This window comes from Coturnix japonica, chromosome 25 (genome assembly GCF_054131305.1).
Source record: "Coturnix japonica strain WE chromosome 25, WE-NBRP24, whole genome shotgun sequence".
In the NCBI taxonomy this organism is placed as follows: Eukaryota; Metazoa; Chordata; class Aves; order Galliformes; family Phasianidae; genus Coturnix; species Coturnix japonica.
Window position 1 is genome coordinate 747,429 of NC_140687.1, and position 10,717 is coordinate 758,145.

The following is a 10,717-nucleotide window of genomic DNA, read 5'->3' on the forward strand; positions in this document are numbered from 1 at the left end:
GCGGTTGGGTTGGTGGATGATGTGGGGCAGGAGTTAGCACTTGTGGGGTACGGGTTGGCACTTGTGGGGTGGGAGGAGGCACTTGTGGGGCGGGGGGTGGCAATTGCTGGGTGGGAAGTGGTAGTTGTGGGGCAGTTGGTTGAAGGTTTGGGGCAGGAGGTGGCACTTGTGGGGCGGGAGGTGGCACTTGTTTGGCAGGAGTTGGCACTTGTGTGGCTGGAGGTTGAAGTTGTGGGGCGAGAGGTAGCACTTGTGGGGCAGGAGCCGGCACTTGTGGGGCAGGAGTTGGCACTTGTGGGTCAGGTGGTGGCACATGTGGGGCAGGGGTAGACGTTGTGGGGCAAGAGGTGGAACTTGTGGGGCAAGAAATGAAACTTGTGGGGCAGGAGGTGGCTATAGATGGGCGGGAGGTGGCACTTGTGTGGCGGGAGGTGGCACTTGTGGGGCACGAGATGGCACTTGTGGAGCAGGAGGTGGAAGTTGCACGTCAGGATTTGGCACTTGTGGGGCAGGAGATGGCACTTGTGTGTCTGGAGGTTAAACTTGTGGGGTGGGAGGTGGCACTTGTGGGGCAGGAGGTGGCAAATGTGGTGCAGGAAATGGCACTTGTGGGGCAGGAGGTGGCACATGTGGGTTAGGAGGTGGCACTTGTGGGGCAGGAGGTGGATGATGCGGGGCAGGAGCTGGCAATTGTGAAGCATGAGCTGGCACTTTTAGGGCTGGAATTGGCACTTGTGGGGTGGGAGGTGGATGATGTGGGGCAGGAGGTGGATGTTGCGTGGCAGGATTTGGCCCTTGTGCGGCAGGACGTGGCACTTGTGGAGCGGGAGGGGGCACTTGTGGGGCCTGAGGTGGCACTTGTAGGGCAGGAGGTGGCATTTGTGGAACAGGAGGTGGATGATGTGGGGAAGGAGGTGGATGATGTGGAACAGTAGGTGGCACCTGTGGGGCAGGAGATGGCACTTGTGGGGCGGGAGGTAAAAATTGTGGGGTGGGAGGTGGAAATTGTGGGGCAAGGGGTGGCAGTTGCGGGGCTGGGGGCGGCACTTGTGGGGCAGTGTGTGGCACTTAAGGGGCGAGAGGTGGCACCTGTTGGGCAAGAGGTGGCACTTGTGGGGCAGGTGCTGGCACTTGTGGGGCATGAGCTGGCAATTGAGGGGCAGGAATTGGCACTTGTGGGGCAGGAGGTGGCACTTGTGGGGAAGGAGGCTGTCTTTGTGGGGTTGGAGGTGGCACTTGTGGGGCAGGAAGTTGATGATGTGGGGCAGGAGCTGGCACTTGTGAAGCATGAGCTGGCACTTGTGGGGCGAGAGGAGCTGGACTTGCAGGGCGGGAGGTGGCACTTGTGGGGCAGGAGGTGGCACTTGTGGGGCAGGAGGTGGCACTTGTGGGGCAGGTGTTGGCACTTGTGGGGCAGGAGGTGGAAGTTGTGGGGCGGTAGGTTGCACTTGTGCGTGGGAGGTGGATGTTGTGGGGCAGGAAATGGCACCTGTGGGGCAGGAGATGGCACTTGTGGGGCGGGAGGTAAAAATTGTGGGGTGGGAGGTGGAAATTGTGGGGCAAGGGGTGGCAGTTGCGGGGCGGGAGGTGGTACTAGTGGGGCAGGAGGTGGCACTAGTGGGGCAGGAAATGTTACTTGTGGGGCAAGAAGTGGCTCTTGCAAGGCAGGAGGTGGCACTTGTGGGGCAGGAGTTAATTCTTGTGGAACAGGAGGTGGCACTTGTGGGCCTGGAGGTTGCACTTGTGAGGCGGGAGGTGGAAGTTGTGGGGCGGGTGGTGGCAGTTGTGGGGCTGGAGGTATCACTTGTGCGGCAGGAAGTGGCACTTGTGGAGCAGAAGGTGGCACTTGTGGGGAAGAGGTGACACTTGAGGGGCAGGAGGAGGCACTTGTGGGGCAGAAGTTGGCACATGTGGGTCGGGAGGTGGCACTTGTGGTGTGGGAGGTGGAACTTGTGGGGCGGGAGGTGGAACTTGTTGGTCAGGAGTTGGATTTGTGGGGCGGGTTGTGGCACTTGTGGGGCGGGAGGTGGCACTTGTGGGGCGTGAGGTGGAAGTTGTGGGGCGGCAGGTGGCAATTGTGGGTCAGGAGGAGGCATTTGTGAGGCAGGAGGTGGATGATGTGGGGCAGGAGGTGGCACTTGTGGGGCAGGAGGTTGCACTTGTGGGGTGGGATGTGGTACTTGTGGGGCGGGAGGTGGCACTTGTTGGGGGGGTGGTGGCAATTGTGGGGCAGGAGGTGGCACTTGTTGGGCGAGAGTTGCAATTGTGAGACGGGAGGTGGCAATTGTGGGTCACGTAGTGGCACTTGTGGGTCAGGAGGTGGAACTGGTGGGGCTGGAGGTGGCACTTGTGGGGTGGGAGGTGGCACTTGTGGGGCAGGAGGTGGCACTTGTGGGGCAGGATGTGGAAGTTGTGGGTCAGGAGGTGACATTTGTGGAACAGGAGGTGGATGATGTGGGGAAGGAGGTGGATGATGTGGAACAGTAGGTGGCACCTGTGGGGCAGGAGATGGCACTTGTGGGGCAGGAGGTAAAAATTGTGGGGTGGGAGGTGGAAATTGTGGGGCAAGGGGTGGCAGTTGCGGGGCTGGGGGCGGCAGTTGTGGGGCAGTGTGTAACACTTGAGGGGCGGGAGGTGGAACTTGTGGGGCGGGAGGTGGCACTTGTGGGTCAGGAGTTGGATTTGTGGGGCGGGTTGTGGCACTTGTGGGGCGGGAGGTGGCACTTGTGGGGCGTGAGGTGGAAGTTGTGGGGTGGCAGGTTGCAATTGTGGGTCAGGAGGAGGCATTAGTGAGGGAGGAGGTGGATGATGTGGGGCAGGAGGTGGCACTTGTGGGGAAGTAGGTAGCAATTGTGGGGCAGGAAGTGGCACTTGTGTGGCAGGAGGAGGCACTTGTGGGGCAGGAGGAGGCTGTTGTTGGGCGGGAAGTGGAAGTTGTGGGGTGGGAGGTGGCACTTGTGGGGCTGGATGTGGAAGTTGTGTGGCAGGATTTGACACTTCTGGGGCTGCAGGTGGCACTTGTGGGGTGGGTGGTAGAACTTGTGGGGGGTGAGGTGTAACTTGTGGAGCGGGAGGTGACAACTGTGGGACAGGAGGAGGCACTTGTGGGTCGGGAGGTGGCACTTTTAAGGCGGGAGGTGGCAGTTGTGGGGCGGGAGGTGGAAGTTGTGCGGCAAGATTTAGCACTTGTGGGGCGGGAGGTGGCACTTGTGGGGCGGGAAATGGAACTTGTGGGGCAGCACGTGGCACTAGTTGAGCAGGAGGTGGAAATTGTGGGGCGGGAGGTGAATGATATGAGGCAGGAGGTAGCGGTTGTGGGGCAGGAGGTGGCACTTATGGGGCAGGAGATGGTATTTGTTGTGCAGTAGGTGGCACTTGTGGAGTGGGAGATGGAAGTTGTGGGGCAGGATGTGACACTTGTGGGGCGGTTGGTGGATGATGTGGGGCAGGAGTTAGCACTTGTGGGGTAAGGGTTGGCACTTGTGGGGTGGGAGGAGGCACTTGTGGGGCGGGGGGTGGCAATTGCTGGGTGGGAAGTGGCAGTTGTGGGGCAGTAGCTTGAAGGCTTGGGGCAGGAGGTGGCACTTGTGGGGTGGAAGGTAAGAAGATTTGGGGTGTGACGTGGAAGTAGTGGGGTGGGAGGTGGCACTTGTGGGGCAGGAGGTGGCACTTGTTGGGCAGGAGTTGGCACTTGTGTGGCTGGAGGTTGAAGCTGTGGGGCGAGAGGTAACACTTGTGGGGCAGGAGTTGGCACTTGTGGGTCAGGTGGTGGCACATGTGGGGCGGGGGTCGACGTTGTGGGGCAAGAGGTGTAACTTGTGGGGCAAGAGGTGTAACTTGTGGGGCAGGAGGTGGCCATAGAGGGGCGGGAGGTGGCACTTGTGGGGCAGGAGATGGCACTTGTGGAGCAGGAGATGGAAGTTCCGCGTCAGGATTTGGCACTTGTGGGGCGGGAGATGGCACTTGTGGGGCAGGACGTGGCACTTGTGTGTCTGGAGGTTAAAATTGTGGGGCGGGAGGTGGCACTTATGGGGAAGGTGGTGGCACTTGTGGGGCGGGAGATGGCACTTGTGTGTCTGGAGGTTAAACTTGTGGGGTGGGAGGTGGCACTTGTGGGGAAGGAGGTGGCATTTGTGGGGCAGGAGGTGGCAAATGTGGTGCAGGAAATGGCACTTGTGGGGCAGGAGTTGGCACATGTGGGATAGGAGGTGGCACTTGTGGGGCAGGAGGTGGATGATGTGGGGCAGGAGCTGGCAATTGTGAAGCATGAGCTGGCACTTGTGGGGCAGGAATTGGCACTTGTGGGGCAGGAGGTGGCACTTGTTGGATGGGAGGTGGTTGATATGGGGAAGGAGGTGGCAATTGTGCGGTTCGAGGTGGCACTTGTGGAGCAGGAGATGGAAGTTGCGGGGCAGGAGTTGGCACTTGTGGGTCGGGAGGTGGCACTTGTGGGGCAAAATGCAACACTTGTGGGGCAGGAGTTATAACTTGTGGGGCAGGAGGTGGAAGTTGTGGAACAGAAGGTGGCACTTGTGGGGCAGGAGGTGGCACTTGTGGGGCAGGAGGTGTCAGTTGTTTGGCGGGAGGTGGCACTTGTGGGGCAGGATGTGGCACTTGTGGGGCAGGAGCTGGCACTTGTGGGGCATGAACTGGCACTTGTGGGGCAGGAATTGGCACTTGTGGGCAGGAAGTGGATGATGTGGTGCAGGAGCTGGCACTTGTGAAGCATGAGCTGGCACATGTGGGGCAGGAATTGGCAGTTGTGGGGCAGGAGCCTACACTTGTGGGGCAGAACGTGGCACTTGTGGGGCAGGAGGTTGAAGTTGTGGTGCAGGATGTAGCACTTGTGGGGCAGGAGCTGTAAATTGTCTGGCGAGATAAGGCACCTGTGGGGCAGGAGGTTGCACTAGTTTGGCAGGAGGTGGCACTTGTGGGGCGGGATGTGGCACTTGTGGGGCGAGAGGTGTCACTTGTGGAGCAGGAGGTGGATGATGTGGGGCAGGAGCTGGCAATTGTGAAGCATGAGCTGTCACTTTTGGGGCAGGAATTGTCAGTTGTCCGGCAGGAGTTGGCACTTGTGGGGCAGGATGTGGCACACGGGCAGGAGTTGGCACTTGTGGGGCAGGATGTGGCACACGGGCAGAAGTTGGCACTTGTGTGGTGGGATGTTGAAGTTGTTGGGCGGGAGGTGGCACTTGTGGGGCTGGAAGTGGCAGTTGTAGGGCTGGAGGTGGCACTTGTGGAATTGGAGTTGTCACTAGTGGGGCAGAAGGTGGAAGTTGTGGGGAAGTATTTGGCACTTGTGGGGCAAGAGGTGGAACTTGTGGAGCAGGAGGTGGCATTTGTGGAGCATGAGTTGACACTTGTGGGGCAGGAGGTGGCACTTGTGGGGCAGGAGGTGGTCCTTCTGGGACGAGAGGTGGCACTTGTTGGGCGGGAGGTGGAACTTATGGGGCGTTACGTGGAAGTTGTGGGGCGGGAGGTGGCTCTTTTGAGGCAGGAGGTGGCACTTGTGGACCAGGAGATGGAAGTTGTAGGGCGGGAGGTGGCACTTGTGGGGCAGGAGGTGGAAGTTGTGGAGCAGGAGGTGGCATTTGTGGGGCGAAAGGTGGCATTTGTGGGGCAGGAGGTTGCACTTGTGGGGCAGGAGGTAGCACTTGCAGGGCGGAAATTGGAACTTGTTGGGAGGGAAGAGGTACTTGTGGGGCAGGAAGTGGCTCTTGTCGGGCAGGAGGTGGCACTTGTGGGGCAGGAGGTTGCACTTGTGGGGCAGGAGGTGGCACTTGCAGGGCGGAAATTGGAACTTGTTGGGAGGGAAGAGGTACTTGTGGGGCAGGAAGTGGCTCTTGTCGGGCAGGAGGTGGCACTTGTGGGGCAGGAGGTGGCACTTGTGGGGCAGGAGGTGGAAGTTGTGGGGCGGTAGGTTGCACTTGTGCGTGGGAGGTGGATATTGTGGGGCAGGAAGTGGCACCTGTGGGGCAGGAGGTGGCGCTTTTGGGGGAGGTGGTGGCATTTGTTGGGCGAGAGGTGAAACTTATGGGGCAGGAGGTGGCACTTGTAGGTCAAGAGGTGGAACTTGTTGGGCAGGAGGTGACACTTGTGGGGCAGGAGGTGTCAGTTGTTTGGCGGGAGGTGGCATTTGTCGGTCGGGAGGTGGCACTTGTGGGGCAGGAGGTGGCACATGTGGGACAGGAGGTGGCACTTGTGGGGCAGGAGTTTGGACCTGTGGTTTAAGAAATGGCATTTGTTTGCAGGAGGTGGTACTTGTGGGGCAGGTGGTGGTATCTGTGGGGTGGGGGTGTAACTTGTGGGGCAGGAGGTAGTGATAGAGGGACGGGAGGTGGCATTTTATGGCGGGAGGTGGCACTTGTAGGGCAGGATGTGGAAGTTGTGAAGCGGGAGGTGGCACTTGTGTGGCGGGAGGTGGAATTTGTGGGGTGGTATGCAACAGATGTGGGGCAGGATATGGCACTTGTGGGGCAGGAGTTGGTAAATGTGGGACAGGAGGTGGTACTTGTGGGGCAGGAAATGGCACCTGTGGGGCAGGAGTTGGAACATGTGGGGTAAGAAATGGCACTTGTTGGGCAGGAGGTGGCACTTGTGGAGCGGGAGGTGGTAAATGTTGGGCAGGAGGTGGCACTTGTTAGACGAGAGTTGGAACTTGTGGGGCAGGAGGTGGCACTTGTGGGGTGGGAGGTGGCACTTGTGGGGCGGGATATGAAACTTATGGGGCAGGAGTTGACACTTTTGGGGCAGGAGGCAGATGTTGTGGGGCTGGACATGGCACTTGTGGGGCGGGAGTTGGATGATGTGGAGCAGCAGCTGGCACTTGTGGGGCAGGAGGTGGAAGTTGTGGAGCGGGAGGTGGCATTTGTGGGGTGAAATGTGGCACTTGTGGGGCAGGAGGTTGCATTTGTGGGGCAGGAGGTGGCACTTGTGGGGCGGAAATTGGAACTTGTTGGGAGGGAAGAGGTACTTGTGGGGCAGGAAGTGGCTCTTGTCGGGCAGGAGCTGGCACTTGTGGGGCAGGAGTTGGAATTTGTGGGGTGGTATGTGGAACATGTGGGGCAGGAGTTGGCACTTGTGAGGCAGGAGGTGGCACTTGTGGGGCAGGAGGTGGCACTTGTGGGGCATGAGCTGGCACTTGTGGGGCAGGAACTGGCACTTGTGGGGCAGGAGGTGGAACTTGTGGGGCGGGATGTGGCACTTGCGGGATGCGAGGTGGCACTTGTGGGGCAGGAGTTGGCACTTGTGGGTCAGGTGGTGGTACTTCTGGGGCAGGATCGGGCACTTGTGGGGCAGGATATGGAAGATGTGGGACGGGAGGTGGAAGTTATGGGGTGGGAGGTTGAAGTTGTGGGGCAAGAATTGGCAATTGTGGGGCAAGAAGTGGCAATTGTGGGGCAGAGGGTGGCACTTGTACGGCAGGAGGTGGCACTTGTGGGACAGGACGTGGCAATTGGGAAGGATGTGGCACTTGTGGGGTGGGAGGTGGCACTTGTGGGGCAGGAGGTGGCACTTGTGGGGCAGGAGGAGGCTGTTGTTGGGCGGGTGGTGGGACTTGTGTAACAAGAGGTGGAAATTGTGCGGTGGGATGTGGCACTTGTGGGGCAAGGGGTGGCACTTGTGAGGCAGAAGGTGGCACTTGTGGGGCAGGAGGTGGAAGTTGTGGGTCAGGAGGTGACATTTGTGGAACAGGAGGTGGATGATGTGGGGCAGGAGGTAGCAATTTTGGGCCGGGACGTGGCACTAGTGGGGCGAGATGTTGCACTTGTTGGGCGGGAGGTGGCACTTTTGGGGCATAAGGTGAAAATTGAGGGACATGAGGTGGCACTTGTGGGGCAGGAGTTGGCACTTGTGTGGTAGGAGGTGGCAATTGTGGGGCAGGAGCTTGCAGTTGTGAGGCGGGATGTGGAAGTTGTGGGGCGGGTTGTGGCAGCTGTGGGGCTGGAGGTGTCACTTGTGCAGCGGGAAGTGGCACTTGTAAGGCAGGAAGTAGCACTTGTGGGGCAGGAGGTGGCACTTTTGGAGCGTGAGGTGGATGTTGTGGGGCAGGAGTTGGCACTTGTGGGGCGGGAGTTGGCACTTGTGGGGCAGGAGGTTGCACTTGTGGGGTGGGATGTGGTACTTGTGGGGCGGGAGGTGGCACTTGTTGGGGGGGTGGTGGCAATTGTGGGGCAGGAGGTGGCACTTGTGGAGCGGGAGGTGGAAGTTGCAGGGCAGGAGGTGGCATTTGTGGGGTGGGAGGTGGCACTTGTGGGGCAGGAGTTGGAATTTGTGGGGTGGTAGGTGGAACATGTGGGGCAGGAGTTGGCACTTGTGGGGCAGGAGGTGGTCTTTGTGGGGCAGGAGGTGGTCGTTGTGGGGCAGGAGGTGGCACTTGTGGGGCAGAAGGTGGATGATGTGGGGCATGAACTGGAACTTGTGGGGCATGAACTGGCATTTGTGGGGCAGGAATTGGCACTTGTGGGGCAGGAGGTGGCACTTGTTGGGTGGGAGGTGGACGATGTGGGGCAGGAGATGGCACTTGTGGAGCAGGAGGTGGAAGTTGCAGGGCAGGATGTGGCATTTGTGGGGTGGGAGGTGGCACTTGTGGGGAAGGAGGTGGCACTTGTGGGGCAGGAGGAGGCTGTTGTTGGGCGGGTGGTGGGACTTGTGTAACAAGAGGTGGAAATTGTGCGGTGGGATGTGGCACTTGTGGGGCAAGGGGTGGCACTTGTGAGGCAGAAGGTGGCACTTGTGGGGCAGGAGGTGGAAGTTGTGGGTCAGGAGGTGACATTTGTGGAACAGGAGGTGGATGATGTGGGGCAGGAGGTAGCAATTTTGGGCCGGGACGTGGCACTAGTGGGGCGAGATGTTGCACTTGTTGGGCGGGAGGTGGCACTTTTGGGGCATAAGGTGAAAATTGAGGGACATGAGGTGGCACTTGTGGGGCAGGAGTTGGCACTTGTGTGGTAGGAGGTGGCAATTGTGGGGCAGGAGCTTGCAGTTGTGAGGCGGGATGTGGAAGTTGTGGGGCGGGTTGTGGCAGCTGTGGGGCTGGAGGTGTCACTTGTGCAGCGGGAAGTGGCACTTGTAAGGCAGGAAGTAGCACTTGTGGGGCAGGAGGTGGCACTTTTGGAGCGTGAGGTGGATGTTGTGGGGCAGGAGTTGGCACTTGTGGGGCGAGAGTTGGCACTTGTGGGGCAGGAGGTTGCACTTGTGGGGTGGGATGTGGTACTTGTGGGGCGGGAGGTGGCACTTGTTGGGGGGGTGGTGGCAATTGTGGGGCAGGAGGTGGCACTTGTTGGGCGAGAGTTGCAATTGTGAGACGGGAGGTGGCAATTGTGGGTCACGTAGTGGCACTTGTGGGTCAGGAGGTGGTACTTGTGGGGCGGGCGGTGGAACTGGTGGGGCTGGAGGTGGCACTTGTGGGGCAGGAGGTGGCAATTTTGGAGCAGGACGTGGATTATGTGGGTCGGGAGGTGGCACTTGTGGGGCGGGAGGTGGAACTTGTGGGGCGGGATGTGGCAGTTGTGGGGCAGATGATGACACCTGTGGGGCGGGAGGTGGATGTTTTGGGGAAGGAGGTTGAAGTTGTGGGGAGGGTGGTGGCACTTGTGGGGCGGGAGGTGGCACTAGTGGGGCAGGAGTTGGCACTTTTTGGCTGGGTCATAGCACTTGTTGGGCAGGGGTTGGCACTTGTGGGGCAGGAAATGTTACTTGTGGGGCAAGAAGTGGCTCTTGAAGGGCAGGAGGTGGCACTTGTGGGGCAGGAGTTAATTCTTGTGGAACAGGAGGTGGCACTTGTGGGCCTGGAGGTTGCACTTGTGAGGCGGGAGGTGGAAGTTGTGGGGCGGGTGGTGGCAGTTGTGGGGCTGGAGGTATCACTTGTGCGGCAGGAAGTGGCACTTGTGGAGCAGAAGGTGGCAATTGTGGGGAAGAGGTGACACTTGAGGGGCAGGAGCTGGCACTTGTGGGGCAGAAGTTGGCACATGTGGGTCGGGAGGTGGCACTTGTGGGGCGTGAGGTGGAAGTTGTGGGGCGGCAGGTGGCAATTGTGGGTCAGGAGGAGGCATTTGTGAGGCAGGCGGTGGATGATGTGGGGCAGGAGGTGGCACTTGTGCGGCAGGAGGTGGCACTTGTGGGGCAGGAGGAGGCACTTGTGGGGCAGGAGGAGGCACTTGTGGGGCAGGAGGAGGCACTTGTGGGGCTGGAGGAGGCCGTTGTTGGGCGGGAAGTGGAAGTTGTGGGGTGGGAGGTGGCACTTGTGGGGCAGGAGATGGTATTTGTTGTGCAGTAGGTGGCACTTGTGGAGTGGGAGATGGAAGTTGTGGGGCAGGAGGTGACACTTGTGGGGCGTTTGGTGGATGATGTGGGGCAGGAGTTAGCACTTGTGGGGTAAGGGTTGGCACTTGTGGGGCGGGAGGAGGCACTTGTGGGGCGGGGGGTGGCAATTGCTGGGTGGGAAGCGACAGTTGTGGGGCAGTAGGTTGAAGGTTTGGGGCAGGAGGTGGCACTTGTGAGCAGGAAGTGGATGATGTAGTGCAGGAGCTGGCGCTTGTGAAGCATGAGCTGGCACTTGTGGGGCAGGAATTGGCACTTGTGGGGCAGGTGGTGGCACTTGTTGGGTGGGAGCTGGACGATGTGGGGCAGGAGGTGGCACTTGTGGAGCAGGAGGTGGAAGTTGCATTGCAGGATTTGGCATTTGTGGGTTGGGAGTTGGCACTTGTGGGGC